This window comes from Necator americanus, chromosome IV, assembly GCF_031761385.1.
Source record: "Necator americanus strain Aroian chromosome IV, whole genome shotgun sequence".
In the NCBI taxonomy this organism is placed as follows: Eukaryota; Metazoa; Nematoda; class Chromadorea; order Rhabditida; family Ancylostomatidae; genus Necator; species Necator americanus.
The window spans coordinates 35557942-35578235 of record NC_087374.1 but is presented as its reverse complement, the minus strand read 5'-3'; positions in this window follow the sequence as shown (position 1 = coordinate 35578235).

The window sequence follows — 20294 nt, the reverse complement described above, 5'->3', positions numbered from 1 at the left end:
AGAAAGTACGGGCTAAGCGTATAGGCGGACGCTTTAGACTGCTGCTGGGCAGTCTCAGTGGTATTCGATTTTGCTCTCTAACGAGGATTTTGAAGTTAAAGGCATCACTCCACGAATTTGGAGGGGTTCGGATTTCAGGTGGAGAATTCCTATACGGGATCGTAGATTATGGGAGAGGAGTGTGATTCCGACCATTTCTTCGTAACTGCCGTAAAAAACGGCCTGGAAGATGCGGCGCGTGCTCCAATCGAACTCGTTGTAGAAAATAGCACGGGGAACGCTCGAAATCGTATCTTCCGGGCCGTTTTTTTTTACGTTTTTTACGGCAGTTAGGAAGAAATGGACGGAATCACTTTCCTCCCTGAAACCCACTCCACCCCGGATTCGAGAAGGTGATGCCTTTAAGATCACAATACTGGCGCTCGAACCTCGTATTGCGACGCGGAAAGCTCTAGAAGCGTTTTGGATTCCATTCCAAGGACCTATAGATAAATCGCAATGAGGAATGTCCCTGCATTACGCGGGGACTTGGGCCCTATTTAAGGTAGATATCCGAATGCGCTGGACACCTCAACACAAGGTATCTACCAGTGGCCGGATTGTTATCTGATCCTAAGATACGATATTCTCTTCTACTTATAGCTAAGAGACCCAACAGTAAGTGAACTTAGGATTTTCTTTCCTGGGCGGATAACAGGTTTGATCGGATGAATCAGATTCGATTTCACCCTTTCGGACTCCGAAGAAGGCGATATTGACGAAACGTTAGCAACGAATAAAGGATAGTGACAACCTCGTGTCTGGTGCCACTAAAGAAATCAAATATTGAAACATCACCATGTCGAAGTTTATGGATAGTCGTACATGGAAATAATAAATTCAAGTATTCGTCTTTTGTTTTTACCAGTCTCAATTAGAAAAAAATACTAGTAAATTTTACTTTACTTTTATTTATTTTTTTTGTAAATTTAGTTGTTTTTTCTTCTTTAGTTAAATCTAGTCCTTAATTCATGAAATGCTACAGTGGTCCGAATGCGTTTTAGTTTTTTCCTCGAAGAGAATTTATTGAAGTAATATTTTTTCAATAATATTACATACATTATTTAAATAAGAAATACTTCAATAAATCCTATGCAAGGAAAAATTACTACATGCACAGACAATTTTATTTGTAGGATATTTGTAATTTCAATCCCCAAATAATTTTTCTGACTTTTAAAAATAGGTGCAAATTATGAAATCTTTCGATTCCCTATCTTTCTTTAGTGTTGCCAAAAAGAACTATTATCAGGCGGTTATTTTTTTTAGGCGCGATGAAAGCAAAAGATATTTCCCTACGGGCACATTTGTGCAAAATGAGGAGACGTGAGCACGAAAATAACGAAAACTTCCGTAGATGATAGAGACAAAGTAGTGATAGAATGCACTTAAAAAGCTAAAAACCTTAGAGCTCTTTGTTTTAGTCGAGTACGTAAGTGCACTACAAAGGAATCCGGTGAAGAGTTCGTGAAGTACCGTAAAGCGATACTTATTCGTGATGAAGTGCTCTTTGATGAGCTTCTCCAGATGTTTGAATTGGAGCCGGAGAGGGGAATAAGAAGAAGAGAGGAGTTTTTACGCTACATCACATTTCTTATATTCAATAATACTGTCAACTGTTCAGTTTTGCTTTCGTTCAAAAATTATTGTTATTTTTTCTAATAATATTTTTCTAATATTTTCTTTTTTTCTAATACCGTCCTTCGCTTCTATTCTACGCCGATCATTAGGCAGTTAATAAAAATGATTATGTAACTTTAGTCTAATCCATTCATACATCACTTATATCCTTGAAAAAATAGCGTAATTAATGGTTCAATCAATTTATTAGCACAAATCAAAATAGATCCTTAACTGGAGGAGTACCTGGAACTAGCACTTTGTCTTCATTTAAACTTGTAAATTATAAAAGATTGACAGTTCCGAACCGAGTTCTCTGCTTTATTTCAAAATACACTTCCTTAGCTTTCACCAAACGTACTAAATAGCTTTAAGAAGAACCATTCATGGTTCATTCGCCACGCTAGAAATTATTCTTTCAGTGGCATCTACTCTTAGAGTCATAAACCATAAAACTATTATGCAGTTTTAACAAAAGAACATAAGGAAAAGAGCGAAGTGTGCGGTATCATGGATCTAACGAACGACTGAATTTGGATTGAAAAGAAGAGATACAAAAGCATACGAATGAAAAATTATTTAAAAAAAACGCAAAGAAACCGAAATGGGATCTTGGGATCAATGTGCTTTTTTATTTAATAAGGACTAAATTCCGCTCTGGATGTTCGGCGGGATTTGTCGGCTAAAACGAATTCGTAAGTTAAGTGTTTTTGTCAAATTGGAGTGTTTAAGTTCTTCAGGGGATGATTAGTTTAGGTCGACCCCTTACGCTAATTACGGTAATCTGCTTAAGATCGTAGAACAGTTCTAAAATTCGATATTACTTCTGATATTTGTAGTTAACTTGGTGACATAATTAAAAAGGAGGTATATGGTTGGATTTTATCCATGGATGTCTACAGGGAACCAAAGTCGGAGGGTACGGGCTAAGAATCCAGAGCTCCGAGGGAATGGTCCTGCAGATAGCGGTGAATCTGTCACAGACCTCCAAAAACACTGTAACTGCACACGTAGTTAATTATGTCAGTGCTTCCCCGTCAAATACTACTTTCCTAGTTCACTGAACTTTTCAGAACTTATAAAATTTTTTTCGTCTGAACAAATTTTAGTCACATGATGATGAACAACGGCGATAAACAAGCTGATCCAGGGAACGAGAGTGTAGAAGTTCAGAAGAAGGTTCGTTGAAAACATGTGGGCGGACTCCAGAAGACGGGGAATTTCATGCCGTGTTCGGCCTCTTCATCCGAGAAATTGGATATGATCATGCGGCTATGGTTTTACGATAAGCACCACTCAGAACCGCAATTAATTCCTATTTTTTATGACCTTTAATTACTTCTTGGTAGTATACTCGTAAAAAAAATTATTTCTCCATATGCAAGTTCCAGATCAAGGATGGATCTGCCGATGAGAAACCTTTTTTTTTAAAAAAAAAAGCTGGGTTAACCACTTTTTCCTTTCTTTTTTTCTGCTGTGCTCTACATCGTTGCTTTTCGCTGAGGGAGAACATGAGGTTGTTGATTTTCCAGGACATATCACCAACTTCGAGACCTTTTCTCCCGACAACAAATCCCAAATGCTCACTTAAGCGTGCTCTTTGTGTACCTACTTGACCGGAACAGCTAAGGAAGCCGAGCTGTTCATGCGAATTTAAAATTCTGGAGTCGGGACCATAAAGTCAGAGCTTTTTTTGGGATAAATCCTTGATTTATAACCAAGTAGATCTACTGTATCTACTGGCATAGTACTGTAGCACATCCTCGAAAAAAATGCTCTACGGAATTCAAGAGAACTCATCCTGATTGATTAATTCGAGACAACTCTTCGTGAAAAATTTTCAATTCTTGACTATAAATCCAGAGCTTTTGGGATAAAATCTTTTGTTCATTACCAAGTAGACCCTAAATTAATTCGAAACAATTAATAATTAATGTTTAATTAATGTAGCTGTAAATCCGAAAAAAAGTCTGTGGAATTCAACAAAACTCGTCCTGATTACAAGTGGATAACTTCTATGCATAGAAATAGGTGTATCTGGATGAGAAGAAACTTCATGAAAACTCGTCCTGATTACCATCAAATAATTTCCACAGATAGAATTTGAAGTACTCAGATGAAGAGAGTTAAGATTCAAACATCCGTTACTGGAGCAACCATAAAATCCTGAATTCAATTAAGGTGGATTGAAAAACCAAAGAAACATTAGAATCTTCACTGAAGTCTTGAAACATGTTTTTAAGAAGAAATTCTTGATACTTGGAGGATCTACATCCAGCTTTTTTTAGATCCGGAAAATTTTCGATTTCGCTCAAATCGGAAAATCCTTTGGGAAATTTTTGGTATGCATAAGTGAAATCATGGAGTGAAGCCTTGGAAAATGAACCTTCATAGCATCTTAATGCTAGGAATACCAGCAGTTCAGCATAGTTCAGCATACGTAAAGAAAACATTTCTCCTTTGAAGTTTTCGTAAAAAAGAGAAAAAAAGAGTAAATGTGAAGAGAAAAAAGTTGAAGATTTTTCTCCTGTTATGAAATGATGGGAACGATGAAACAATCGGAGTCTGCTGGGGCTTGAGGTGAAGCAAATTCCTTAAGAGTTTTGTCCTACGTCAAAGGAACAACAATTTTTTCTAATCACCTTGTTCATTCCTGACTTTTTTTTTTGCTCACAAACTAAGGGTACTTAGAACAATTGCCATAATTTTTTTCTTTTTACAGAGGAGATGTGTAAAAATCACTAAAAGAAGGTACTGTAATGGAACGTTTATTTAATAAAATCCAAAATTTACGATGAATACAAAAAATAAAGGAAAAGAGTGGCCCTACTTTTTCCTTAATCAGGATTTAAATTTATGCTTACGCTAAAAAAATGATTCTCACTTTTATAGCTTTGCATAATTTCATAAATGTTACTTAAATATAAAAAAGATTACAAGGTAGTAAAAAATTATTAATAAGAACCATATTCAATTTCGAAAAGGACTGAAACACCCCAACTGAAGGAATTCAATGGTGTCATTAAACGTTCAAGCCGAACACGAAAGAAAGAAACCCCATTTTGCCCCGCGAGAACGCAGTAATCCTATTCTAGAAAATCAAATTCGATTTTCAAAAATTTTTTTTCCTTGAATGACCTAAATTTGAAATTTTAGACGCGCACCAAGGAGCTAAGGCAGGGGGACTTATTCCGCTTGAATCCGGTGCATTGTAACTTTTTCCAGGTGCTTCGAGAATACGGAACGATGTAAAAAGTGATTAATTATAAAGAAATGATTATGAATATGTGTAACTCTCGAACACCAAGAAAATATATTGGAAAATTTTCTCAAACTCACATTAAAAATAAAAAAGGTTGGATGAAAACATCCTTGAACCATCGTGCTGTGCGGTGTTTCTGGACGAGTAGAAACAGACTGTTTGTGGATTTTTCCCCTCAATGCTCTCTGGATCTTAGATTCTTCACTTTCAAAAAATTTCAAATTCATTTGAATAATCCTATTGTTGCTATGAAAATTTGGCAACGGTCCATTTACTTTCCAGACCAAAACAAAATCCAAAACTCATGGAATTTTTGTTAAGCTTCTGAAAATGCAAACTAATCCGGATATGTTTTTGTCTCCCCTCACATCCATGCTCTGATAAAAAGTGAAAAAGCAAGTTTTGTCCAGAAAAAAGGCGAACAATAGGAATATAGTTATGTTTAAGATTTAAATAAAGAAAAAATAAGGTGCAGAGAAGTATATTAAGAGAAAAGGAGGAGGAAGGAGATAAATCCAGAAAATATGTAGATCAAAGTGATGTGATGTATGAGCAGACAGACTTGAGTGTAGGAAATGAAATGCAAATGAAGTGCGCTAAATGTATGCATAATATAAACATTCTTAGGAGGTGAGTAAGGAAAAAGAATAGCAAAATTATTCTGATTTAGATTAGTTCAATTTCTTCTTTCAAGAAATGCTCTCCAACAAGAAATTTTCTCAAAAGCTGTGTTTTCAGCCACCATTTTTCGCACTATGACTTTTTTCTTTATTTATTTATTTATTTAATTTTTATTATTTTCATTTTATTTCATTTTTTTACAATTTTTTTATTTTGCCCTTTTTATTTCTTCTTTAAGTTCCAACCAGAAATATAAACATTTATTTTGCACTTTTATTTTTTTCCTCATTTCCAACCGGAAATATAAACACACAATGTCATTATTAGTACTAGAAGACTAAAAATATTTTTACTAGAAGTAATGGATATTAGAAACTATGTATTATCAGAAAATTTGAAGAAAATCACGATAAAATTTTTCTTGCAGGCAAAAAATCAGCTGTCTTTAATTGAAAAAAAAAGTAATTTTGCGCTCTAGTAACTGTATAACCATATAAAATTTCTATATTCCCTCAATTTGCTGCAAAACTCGGGAATAATTTGGATAAATGCCCGCGACTATACCTCATAATTTATTTATTGTTTATTTATGGCAGTTTTGTTGTGTTGACAGCTATTCGGTCGAACGCACTCGCAATAATTTGTAGCAAACATTTTTTTAAATGAAGTTTATGCGGTGAATAAAATTTGTTATATTGGAAGGAGATATAGATTAAGATTCAATTACTGGTTTTTTTTTTACCATGTCAGGGATTTCTGGATAAGGAGAAATAAAAGTTATATGATTGTGTGCTAGAAGTTTGGTATTAGGCACATTTCATACAAGAATCTTATATTTGTTGAGAGATCAAGAGATTCTAGATTACTGTAGTCATTAGGTCAGCTTTATGTCTAGTCGATAAAACATATGTATGAAAGGGAGGAAAAATTTGAAATTTTCTTAAATCCCAAGTGGTTTTTTCACATAATATTGAAATGAGAATGTTTAGGAATTTACTACCGAGTAAAATAGGAGATGAACGTTGAATTCTTGAAAAAAAACCTTGAATTGAATTCTGCCTCACTTTTCTATCCCTGACGGATGTTTAACCAGAATTTTCTTTTGTTTTTAAGAAATCTGGTCAATCCCTTGAAAAAAAGACGAATTTCCAACATCGCCAAAGCGATATCACTTTCTACACATCTCTATGGAGTTTTATGTTAAATTGTATTTTAAATCTAATTTAATTTGAATTAATGTGTGGATAAGTCTAAAACGCAACCTTTTTCGAGGATAATATGGTGTGGTCGGAATTTTGAACGCGAAAAGCTTCTGTGTAAAACACTTCAAGGAATTTCCAAAAATCTACTTTACATTACACATTTAAATTAATAAATATATGTTTAAATATACATATAATAAAATATACAGTAGAAATTGTTCCTATCCTATGGTTCTATTTACGAAGGTGTGCTCAAAGTTCTACCGCAGTCTTTCTCTTGCAATCATGGGACATAGATAAATGTTTATGAGTAGAACTTTTATTGATCAGCAATTTTTCACTCGAAGCAGGGAGAATTCATCTCTGGAATTTTTTTTTAAATCCATTAATCTGTTTTTGTTTAAAATTAGTACGTATTTGTTTCGATTTCCCTCCATTCATACATTTCTTATTTCCAAGGTTTCGAATGATTTTTCTGTTTTGTCACTTTTCCAATTACTCTTTAACATTTTTTAAAATTAATTACTAAAATACTCACATGGAGTGTTTAGAGGATATGTAGAAAAAACGCCGTTAGAAGAAAAACACATTTTTATCCACAAAAATTTAAAATTATTCAAGGTTAACCACGGAAATCATCGGTCACATTTCCAGAAATAAAGTTTCCTTTTTCCTACTTGAATATAGGATCAAAAGACTCTTCTCTCACCTTTCTAAGTGACCTTAGAAATTTTTAAAGATTAGGAGCTCTTTATAGCTATGGCTGTTGCAATTCCCTGGTTCGATATTTAAGCGAAAATAGCAAAAATCGCAAAAATCCCAGGAACTCATCAAAATCGCCTTAATTTTTGCAAAGTGCAACTACAAAGAATTGTGTTTCCGCCAAATTAGCAAGAATCGGACAATTTACAGCTGTGACGGATTTTTCCATTCTATTTCTGTTCGGATCCTATTCACTCCCGAACAATGCTATTTTCATCAGCATTAGATGGTGACTGATTCAACTGAATCCAACTAATGGATAAGAACATTTGTTTAAATAAGGGCATTCAGGATTATTTTAGTGTAGCAAGGATATAGGAAATTTATGAAGCGTTAAGTACAGATGTACGTAGCGAATCCCAAGGGGACAGCAGCTGTGCAAAGCTTTTCCCTGAGACCCGCAGTTTAAGCTGCACTGCACACTTTTGAAGAACTGACAATCCCGAGAAGAAAAAAAACTGTTAGGTGAAGATTCCAGAAAAAAATGGCAGCATCAACTCAATGAAAAGCTTCCGCATTCTGTGCAAATTACTGTAAAATTATTTACATTATTTATTTACGGTTTATACGTATACGTATAATTTATTCCAACGAGTTATCTCTAAATTCATAGATTCCCGCTAAGGAAATAAATGCTTAAAATGCGGCTTATTTTTTTTTATTATCTGCTGTTATTTATTTGGTTACTTATTCCTAGAGCCTAGGGGCGAGTGTAGTGTAGCGGCTAGAGGTTCCGCTTCCTGCGCGATCGATCGGAGGTTCGAATCCGCCCTAGTGCCAACGAAGGGATTGGTACCAGGCTTGTCTGGGAGGATAAAAACACTGACTTGACCCAGCGGTTGGTCTCCGTTGGCCATTGTATGGGCCTGTTACACGTTCGTGAACCTCAAACGATTCTGAATTGAAGTGAACGTGATGGAGGGTCCCAAGGGGATTGATTATCGCCAGACACTTTACCCCTTATCCTTTAGTTCTAGAGCGTTAGATAATTGATCTCACAGCTTGAGGGTCCCACTTGTAAAATAGTTGCTTAAGAAAAGTAGTGAAATTTTCTTTTTTTTCTCGAAGATTTTGCAAGCAGATAAAAAAAAAACTGTTACATGAAATATTTGTGACAGATTAGAAAAAGGGCTGAGATACCACCATCAACGTTTCACAAAGAATTTAGTTTAGCCTAGTGAATTTGAACGAAATCAAAATTATGTACAGGATTGTATGAGTGACAATTGGTCAAATTTTTTTCATCTTTTTTCAAATACAAAACGAAACAATTTTTTCCACAAATCACAAGTTACAGCGATTGTAAGAAACAGAGGAAACCTGCAGTTGTTACGCTTTTAATTTATGACTGACTTACTTAATCTCTAATTCTTACTTCTTTACCGAGGAATTTGCGGACAGACTAAAAAAATTAAAATGAAATCAAAATTAGATTAAAATGTCTCTCATATGAGATATTCGCAGCAGATAACAGAAAAAGTGAAAGAAACCTTCTTTTTTTGCAATTTTTTAAATTTTATTTTGCTATTTTTCTTATAAATTCCATGTATTTACTGTAGTGAATTTAGAGAAGAATTAATAAAAGTGTGAGACGAATACGAATTGGATACGAAGAAAATCCTATTAGTTTTTGAAATAAAATGACGTTAAAGTGAAGAAAATATCGTCAGTTGCTTCCAATGATTAAACAACAACGTAATGGAGAGGAATAAAGAGGAAAGAGCGAAAAAAGATTAAGAGTTCTTACCTGTAATTCTTTCCTGACATTTACATGTGAATTATGATTGCACTAAGAAAATCTTCGAGAAAAAAACGCAACTAAGAACTACATTTTTGAGAGAGAAAAAGTTTTTAAATGATTATTAATGATGAAAAGTTGGTATTTTACGAATCAACGGATACTTCTTTCCTGGGAATTTATGGATTTATTGTGATTTTAGCTCTTAGCGGATGAAAATTGAGCTATTATTGGGCTAGCTAAGAAAATCGTATGTACGCTGAAACTTTTTCCTCTCCGTTTTTGAGCGATTATTATGTTGTCTCGAATAGGTATAGGTTCAGATGACTACTTCGGCCATCAACTTTTTCTAGGGACCATGTTATAGGGAAATAGAAGTTGAATAGAAATTTTAGATAAATGTAAGATTACGTTCCAGAAAAACATGATAGATTCTGGATCAGATAACAGACTTAATAATGCTTGAATGGTTATTAGTGAGAAAAAAATTTACAAGTGAAAATAATAAAGTCAAAAACAATGAAAAATGACAACAAAAAAAAATTAAATAATGATAGAAAGGCGAAAAATAACAAAAATGTTTAAAAACTTTATTTCATTCCGCTTAGTTTAGAATTTAGAATTTAAAAATAATATTTGAGCTTTGAAGCTGAGAAACTAGGGATAAATTAGACTTTTGAACGATTTCAGTTTTTTTTATAAACTTAAGTTTGAACAAAGTCAAGCTAGGGTAACTTTGAAGAAGTTAAAAATCAAATTGAAGAGGTAAAAAGTCTATTGATCGTACTTTTATTGATCAGATCTGACACAAATTAAGCTCATTACTGTGGAACTAAAAATATTGATAAAAGTGTGGCGAAGAGAAGAATAGTAGGAGTAAATAGATAGAAAATCAAAAGAAAAATGAAAAAAGAGTATATGGGCACCATTGGACACCGGAAGTTCTGATTCTGCGATAAACCATGGAACGGCTGTCGCGGGACATAAAGATAAACTTAACTTCCGGTGGAATTAATAGTAGTCGTTTAACTTGTAATAAATTTAACAGCAGTGTTTGAAGCAAAAATCCTGCGATAATCCTTGCCGAATGGCTGTCATCCATAAGCATACGTGCTAATTCACTGACTCTGCTTCTTTTTTTTTTCCGGCCCGGGTTTCCTGAGATGTCCGTCCGCTCATCCGTCATCTCATCCGTTACAGGGTGGTGTAAAAATCTGTCACCTACGTTGTGTTGTTTTTTTTAATTCACAGCACGAATCATGTCTGTCGTAGAATTCAAAAAGATCCCGGAAAAGTACACAAAAAATGTAATTAAAGCTCCTTTTTTGCTATAGGTTGGATCCTGCGGAAGAAAGATCCACAGTACTAGTACCTATACAGTATTGAAGTCAACATCGTAATTATATCGGGATCGCAGGATCACTGTAATGGAGTAGAAGTTTAACTGAAAACTTCAACGCCGTAAATGGTGTTTGTGGATCTTATCGTTCTTAAAATTCTTAGACAAACTTTACGCTATATAAAAGCACCGTAATTAACGGATCAGGATAATTAATCACATCATTGAAGCGTGGTATTACGCAGCGAATTATCATCAAAAGGAAATGTATTTATGGAATTTTAATCCTCATAAATATCCTTGCTTACGCATCTAGTGCTTCGACAACGTCATGCCTTTACTTCATAGAACTTTTTCTACGGGCCGTCTTAAAGAGAGAAATGTTGAAATGATAAAAATGCGAACGAAATATTATTCACACCCTTTTTTTTTCTGGAAGAGCAATTTTCGACAAGTCCGCCTATTGTTTTGGTGATATTTGGGATAATGGCGGTAGATAGTACTGGTGTCAGGACAAGATTTTTCCAGAAAACAAGCAGCATTTCGCAATATTAGTACGTATATAATAATCGAATATATAATAATAATAACCGTAATTATATCGGATTTATAGGATCTTTGTGAGGTACTAAAAGTCTAATTTATGGTTTTAAATGTTGTTTGTTGCGTCCGAGGATTTCACGTTCCTGAAAATCCACCCGATATGGCCTAGGATATGTGGAAGCAATAAGTTAAATTATTAATTAATTAAATCAATTAAAGAATCAACATGAGTCACGTTATTGAAGCGCTAACATCAACATTACGCAGACAATTATCATAAAAAGGAATTATATTCAGGGAATTTCAAATTCTCGTAAATTTCCTTTCTTACACGTTCAGTAATTCGGCAATCTCACGTCTTCTCTTCGTGCAGTTTCTTCCAGGAAGCGTACGTTCAACGATAAAAATGTTGAAATGATAAAAATATGAATGAAACTATTCACGCGCATTTTTTTTCTGGAGTAGTAATTTCCGAAAATTCTGCCCTATTGTTCTGGTGATAACTGGAACGTGTCGATAGAGAATACGGCTGTCAGGACGAGATTTTTCCAGAAAAGAAACCGGCGGCAGTTACCGTAGCTTATACAACACCGTATGCTATGTATCCGGTTGAATTTTTTAGACTTGAACGATTACAATATCAGTGTTAGCGACCTTAACTTTAAAAAACGTACACCACAAGGATCGTCGCGAAAAGACGCATACGGATAAATGGATTTCTTTTTGTGAATGTAGCATAATGTATAAGATGTCTTAACAGAAATATTCATAAAGGCTGACAAAAATTTGGAAAGTTTCTGGATGACGTGATGTGGGTTTGAGAAGAACAGGAGACGCCAAACGATTTTTCAAAGAAAAAAGTGTCGCTGAAGGATTTTTTTCCTGAACGAAAAACATCACTAAGGATTTCCCAAAGGAGAACTTTCAGAAGATTTCCTGAAGGAGAAATTTCAGAAGCATAAACAAGCGAGTAAATTCTACTTTTGTAGGTCATGGCCTAGAGAATGAAGAGATGAAAGTAAGGCGATGTTAGATGACATGGATATTTTTTTCAAATTCAACAAATGCCATGATAATTATGTCCGCCTCTGCTGCTGACGTGGCTGAGTTGAAAGACTGACAGTTGATAGATATGAAATAAGAAAAGAAATGAAATAAGAAAAGAAATAAAAATGAGCTGCCGAAAGTTGGTTGTTTGGGGAAAAACGTAGAAAACACCTTAGTTCAGCGTTTCACTGCGATAATTAGTACTTTTTTTTATTGAATTTTATGAAAGTTTGAGCTTCTCAGCTGACTTAGAACCTTCAAACTCAAAATTAGCTGAGAATTCAAGAGAAATTTCTATGCGTACAGTAGGATCTAATGTGCTTCTAAAGGTGGTGTCCTGTAAAGAATTCCCTAGGAACCTATATATTGTGTGTTTATTTTAAAATCGAATAGAATTTTAATGGCTCCAATCACACTTAAGGTTACTTTTTCCCGAATCTTTAAATAGTAAGAGAAGTAAACAAACTAGTAAATAAAACAAGTATAATTAGAATTTTGCGTAAAAATAAAAACCGCATTCATATTTGCTTGTCATTCAAAAAACTTACTTAGATACTTAGATAATACTTTATTACTTTAAAATAAATATAATTTTTCTCATATGAGTTCGTCATAATTAGTCAAAATTCCGAGAGAAAGTTAAGGAAATCTTTGGGATCAGGAAGAATTGCTTAGATAAAATGCAGCTTCAATGGATTTAAATAAGTAAACGAAACAAAAATCTGGGAAACCCTTGAAGCGAATAGCATGATTGCTTCCTCGTTGAGTTATGTTCCTCGGTGCTATCGAAGCCACACGTTCCACGCATCAAATGTTATCACCAGACCAGATGTGCATTTTTTTTGAGTCAAAGACCAGATGTAAAATTTATTCCAGGAAAAAAAACTAAGATGTAACCGATGTTTTCCGTCCAATGAGGGTGATTTTCGCTCTTTACGTTTTGTGCTCCTTGATTTTTTTTCGTTTCTCACCTCTCACAACCGAAAAAAGCTACACAGATTTTAATTTTAATGGAATTTCAGAACTGCTCACATTCAAATCGCAGAGCAATAAAATATTAAAATACCTCCATAACTAAGGACATATCTTTTTCTTATATTAAAAATTTAAGTTCCGCGAATTTATCTGTGTATCCACTAAGGTCCTTCCCCCTCTTCTTTTCTTTCTCTTTCTTCTTTCTCTTTTTTAAAGGAGTCTTGGTGTTTCACAATAGATGCAGACCTCCTTGTTGAAAAGATTTCAATTTTTTTCCCCTGCATTTTTCCTCAGAGGATGTCTATAGGTCTGACCTCCTGCTTCTTTCCTACAATGTTCCGTACAATATTTCTGGAAATTTCCATTCTATATACTAGTTACACAAGGAAAGTTTCATTCATGATCTTGAGGTCTTTGAATTTATTTTAAAATCAAGTCTTTTCTTTCAAAATTCAATACGGTTGCAGCAAATATAATCGAAATGATTTCTGTGCATACATATTTGTTTCTGGTAGTTCGTCGAGAATGTATCTGAGAAAAAATGACGTCATATAGAAATAAAAAGTGATATCACTTTACAAAGTTGTCCCTTTGTGCAATCAGATACTTTCTTTGTTCTCTAGGAGATTACTGTAGCTCTTCCAGGCGATCTATCCATTTCTTTTTTAAATTTGATGTTAAGCTGGAGTTATTCGAAAGGAAAAATTCTTGTATAAAATTACTCTAAAATATAAAGATAAAACTATAAAATTATAATTATTAATATTATTAATATGTTATTATTAATTAATTAATTATATATTATTATATTTAATATTATCATTATATATCATATTTAATATTATTGTTAATTAATCAATTAATTAATATAAAAGATATAAAGATAAAATTACCCTCACTGCTACTTTTTACTCTAATACTTACTATATTTATTCTACTACTACTTTATTTATTTACTCTTAATCGAGTCCTCTTCGAAGGTGAACCATTGACCGTTTTTTCGAGGAGAAAACTTGCGATGAGCTGTTGCGGCACATTAGAGCTCTTTAATTATTTTTTCCCAACTGAGGATAATTACCCATTTCGGATGACTTTGGGGCATAGCCGAAAAAAGCAGCCTTACGCTTTCATCGCTGTTCCGAGATGAGCTGAGAAATTTCTCTAGTGAATTTTTGAGAATTTTTCAATTTTTCCGAGAAGAAAGAGGGTTCAGTTATTTTTAGATTCGCCTGCTGATCCTCGAAAACAAATGTTACGTGTTTTTTCGCGACGATTACTGAATTCCGCTACGAATTTATGGCTGACTATTTGGATTTATCGCGGAACAGCCATCGCTTCTGCCCTCCCATCGAACGCATTTTTTCCAACAAATGAAAAATTATGAAAGGCGCGATGTCAACCTGCATAGCATATATTAATCATTTTATTTATCCTCTACCGTATCGACAGCAGCTAGTTCTCGTTTATTCTCATGAAGAAGCACTAGAATAAGGTCTGTGAGTTACAGTATCCGACAAGGCGGTCATAATCGCTCAAAATCGCAGAAGCTGGTAATCTAGAAATTGTGGAATGGCTGCATTAATGCAGTGTTTACGATCGAAAAATATAAATAAAAAAAAACGAATGTAAATAAGATGTGAACTCTCATTATGCAAATATAATAAGAGAATATAGGAAAAAACTGAATATTTTTGGCGAAGATAATCCTTGTAAATGATTTTCAATGTTGCTAATGCCTCACGTTATGTTTTCCCGTTAGGAAAAGGTACGGTTCGGTCTAGGAAAAATGTGTAGCTTCTAAACACTCGAGGGAAATTGATTCTCAAGGGAGAAACTACTCAAAGAAACTGTAAAACACTCAAAAAGAACTTTAAATTTAAGGACAAATTGTTTATATTTTCACTCATTCATAAGAATTTTCAAGCATTTACAAGATTTTTCGAGAAAATTTGTACTTTGAAATTCAAAGTCGGGACGTTTTGTGTGCTACTGCTATCCTATGCAGTTATATGCAATTTTTACCATTCATTCTTTGCCGCTTTTCACCGTTTTTTTTAAAGTAATACTGGACTATAATACTTTGCTGATTATTAATTTAAAAATTTTAATTGAAAAGTTTTAAGTTAATAATCAACAAAAAAATATAAAATTAAAAATTTTTACACATTTAATTGACTACGTTTTTTTTGAGATCATTATCACCACAACACTTGAACTGTTTATTTTTTTCTATCTTACTTATTTATCTTATTTCCGGCTAAGGACGTAGTATGAGTATAAAGCTAAGTAAAAAAAAAATTTTTTTCCTTTTCCTATGTGTCGAATTCTATGACATATTTATTGTTATTTTCCTCTCAATAACTCTGGCTGGCGCTGTGCGCTCAAAATAATTCGTTAGCATCTTAAAATACTGTAGAGCACCTAAAACTGATTGCGAAAAAAGGACCGGTAAAGATTTCAACAGAAAAGAGAAGTAGAATATTAAAGTTAAAAAAAAACTCTAAATTTCCGCGTAAAATGCATTCGAAGAGTTGCTCGAGAAATTTTCTATAGCAAAAAAAACATGCTTTCTAACGTGGAAAATCCGAAGAATATTAAAGATTCTGTTGGAAAATGAAAGAAATAGCGTTGAAGTTGATTGTTATCCGTTGCTACGTCGGCAATTTTCGTAGCAGGTGATTATTTATATTTTTTTCGTAACGTTTTACAGTTTTATGGTTAATTAATCCCAGAGAGTCGAGCAAATTCATATGCACCTGCTTTTCATCTACATTTACATAAACAATTCCATTAAAGATAGATGTGTTTGCACTCTTTGTAGACATTTTCAATATGTATATATGTTAATTAAGATTTTTTCCCCTTAGAATAAATGCCAAAATTGGTCAAATTTTCCGGACAGGAATTTTCGTTGCTCAGAAAAAAAAACACTTGCACTTGTGCCGTTTCAAAGATGATGTATGTGTAACATTGTCCTTGTACTCGTGTCCATATAGTTGTTTGGAGGGAAATTTCTGAAAAATGCCCGTGATGCTCGTGGAGTTCCGGTTCAAACTCGGATTTGCGTGCTAAGGTGAGGGTGTGCTTGATTATGCGCGGCCGCTGCTGTTGGTTTTCCCGGAATTCCCAGATCTTTACTCATTCAAAGTGGATATGAGAGGTAACAGCTAAGATCAAGGTACAGTACGTCTACCGTACTTCCTCACCCTTATTAGAGCTTCCATATTTTCATTTCCAGGAAAAGAAAAACCAACTGACGGTGGTTCATATCACAAAACTCCTGTGTAGGCCCGTTTAGAAGGGAAAAATATAATAGAAAATTTGTTTTGTTATATTATAATTACTATTAATTATGTTTAAAGAGGAAAAAAAAAACAGCAAACGGGAAAATAACACATTTCCTTTTGCTGTGCCTGTGCTTTTCCTGCCTGTTTCGGTTTTTTTCAGGATTTTTAAGATTCATAGAGATTTTTCTTTTTCTATGAGTATCGTGGTGGTCACCTATTGTTTGAAACCATACTTATTGAGCTGGAAATTTCATGTCGTCAGCAGAACGGAAAATAACAGCAAATTTTTGCTAATGATTTTTCTGGAAAAGTATGTTGAAAATTTTCTGATACTGTGGAATAAGGGAAACTCAATCCCGAAGCTGATTGTGGACGAGTTGTGGCCTCCTCATCCTGATGAGATCCGATTGAACCAACTTAAATCACTCGGTAAAATCTCTGAGTGATGAGTTAGATGAAATGATTTTTTCTAGAGCTGTGGATGCATCTTTCAATGCAATGAAATAAAATTGACATACGTCCTGGATTTCCGCACAAGAACAACATTTTCCCTGGAGAGAAGACATCAAAACGAGCATAAAATCCACAGTGAAGCTGGATAAAATTTCGATTAGAAGAAGAAAGTACAAGAAAAGAGAAAAGAAAACAATAAATTCATCCAATATCCGGATAATTTAGGGAGTGAAGTTGAACTGCGTGCAATCAAGAGATTTTTTCCAAGAGTTCCAGGATAACGAGAGGGAAATAGGATAACTCTGAACATTTTGCAGAAGGTACGTGATTATATACCTTAAACGTTACCATACGGTACAAAAACGGTTTTTTTTTTCCTCAAAAAAAAGGAATGGTAATCAATCTATGCCCTACAGATCAATTCTCCACCTCATTTATGCCTGAAGAGCTTCAAATACTTCAGATTCCTGCTCAGTTGCGGTTCTGACGATGGATTCCTTGCAAAACACTTCATTCATGTATTATTCATCAGGAAAGATCGCTAAATCCGTGCTGCTGCTCCGTTCCGAGAAACGTCGATGTAGCGCTGATTTCTTTCTCACGCAATCGCTTCTAAGGTAGCGGAACGTGTCCAGAAATTTCCTCAGCGTGGATTTTGGATCTCCTTGCAGATGTAAACAAAGAGAAATAGTGAGAAAAACTCAGAAATCGTAAGCGACGGAGAGTTTCTTCAAATTACTTCAGTTCCCAGAACCCAATTTAAAGCAAATATAAAGAGTAGGGCATTTTTAAAGTGAGAAAATTTTTCCCATTTCTCATTTTATAATTTTTTAAATAATAAAAACTAAAGACAAACGAATAAACAATATGACTGTCTAAAGACTATTTAGACCTAAAAACTAATAACTAATTTTTTTATACTTAATCAATGGTGAAAAAAACTTCGTAAACATTTAAAAATTGCTTCAAATAACCATTTTCTTGCGCTTGTTCGAAGATTTTTGCGATATTTTCTAGCGGAAACTCATTTTTGGTTCCGAAGTTATGAATTTTCTAATCTATCTTTTTTATTTTAGTTTTAAAAATTTTGTTCTTGGTTGGATTTATGGATTTTTATGGATATGTAGGATTTTTATGAATTGTATTTCAAATCAAAAATTAATCACTAGTAGAGACTATGATTGATTTTGGCGATTTTCGTAATTTTTGGCCAAGATGGCCATTTTTGGCCATCTTTTCTCGGATGTACGTACTTCCTTCAGGATAATAATTACATTCTTCGTAAGATCAAGGCAGACTTAGATCTGCCAGAAAAATGACCGTGGGAACACAGGTGAAGCAGCGCTAGCTTCACATAATTGACATTAACATGAAGCGCTGGTTGCCATCCATCCTGATTCCGGATGAAATGGCGACCAGAAACTAATCAGAAAAGTGGCCCTCGCCATTAAAAAGAGACAAACTCCGAAGAAGAAGAAACAGCGGATTCTAAAATCCCTTTTACATATCCTAATTCTTCAGAGAAACAGTTTTTTTTCTTAAAATTTTCGATGTAGTTAATAAAATCCATTAAAATTTCACGCCTAACCTTTTTACTGGTCTTCTTGATCCAATCCAAATGCATTTCTTCCTCTGTTTGATTCTGATTCTTTTTTAGCTTACGATCATCGTTCTCTTTCCTGAAAGTGAAGAAAATTAGAATAAATCTGCAGGATTTTTTTTCGCTAATAAATAGCATGTAGAGCGAAGGATGATCTACACAGAACAGCGGAGCGATTTATCTTCACTGTGACTCTGGACGGTTATGGTAAAGGAATGCTCCATAACCTTGGACATCGACAGTATGACAGGGTCCCCGACAGGGTCCCAGAAATTTGTTCGGTTTTTTTTTTCAAAGTTTTTTTCAATCTGCCATTCTACGATGCGACCCATTCAATCATATTTCGGGGAGGAAAAACGAATAGCTCCAGGAAGACGACATATCGGAGAAGTGAAGCAGACTTGTTAATTTTTTTCCCCGAAAAGAGAAATGTGTTGTCAAGGAGCTGTAATATGTAAGAAACGTTCAGGAATTTGCATTCAACACCTGTCCTCACAGTTTCTCCAATCAATAAAAATAATTAATAGCGTAAAAGAGAATAAATGCGTTAATTAGTGATGGCTTTGTCACTGCTGTGGGAGTTCGGGCAGTCCTTCCTCAAATATGAAAATAAATTGGAACACAGGGAGCGATTTTTATAAATTAGAATTCAGATTTTTTTTAAATTTTACGATTAGAAAATCAGAGATAAAATTTTGTCTTACTTTTATATATTATTACAATTGTACTATTATTATAATCTATTATTGTAATATTATTATTATTGTTGTTTTTACATTTATATTTTTTAAATATTATTATTGTTATTTTACGATTAGAATATCAGAGATAGAATTATACCTTACTTTTATATATATTTACTATTGTACTATTATTATAATCTATCATTGTAACATTATTATTATTATTATTATTATTATTATTATTATTATTATTATTATTATTATTATTATTATTATTATTATTACTATTATTATTATTGGTATTGTTATTTTTATATTTATGTATTTTTATATTATTATTTTTATTTTACGATTAGAATATCAGAGACAGAATTATGCCTTACTTTTACATATTATTACTGTTGTACTATAATTATAATCTATTATTGTACTATTATTATTATTGTTGTTTTCACACTATTATTATACTAGATTCTATCTATTAAATATTTGTTATAAATTATTATATTACTAATATCAAGTCTTTATGGCAGTAGTTGAAATGATTCGAACAGATAGTGGGGAAAAAGTAGAAATAATGGTGACAGAAAGGTAATTATTGCTGGAGGGCTGGGACCTAAAAATCCAAAGACCTAAGCCTTGGTCGGACTGAGTTCTCAGAAGTATAGAACTAAGAATAACGCTAGAACAACGTGGATTCGACTCGCGTACTCTCAGTTTAACCTCACCCCCTGTGGTGCGGCCGTTATTCACGTGGGCGGCGGAAAACGAGGGGTTCCACGAGAAACGACGGGGGGGGGGGGGGGACAAAACGTTTTTAAGATGGAAAAAAATTTGGGAAAATCCCAAGAAAATTGATGCAGTGAAAGTCATGCGGGAGTACGTGTAGGAGATGTTTGGGGTTGTTGGATATCAATTATTCTTGAGTGTAGATTTTTTGAGGTTTCTTGATGCATTTTAGGAATTTTTCCAGAAGGAGATTCAATGAAATCAACTAATATAATCTTTCACAATATTGTACTAAAAATTGTAATATAATTTTATGGGGAAAAATATCTATTCGCCTTCGTAAAGCACTTTAAGATGGGAACTCATACGTTTGCGGAGACGTATACTACGACGG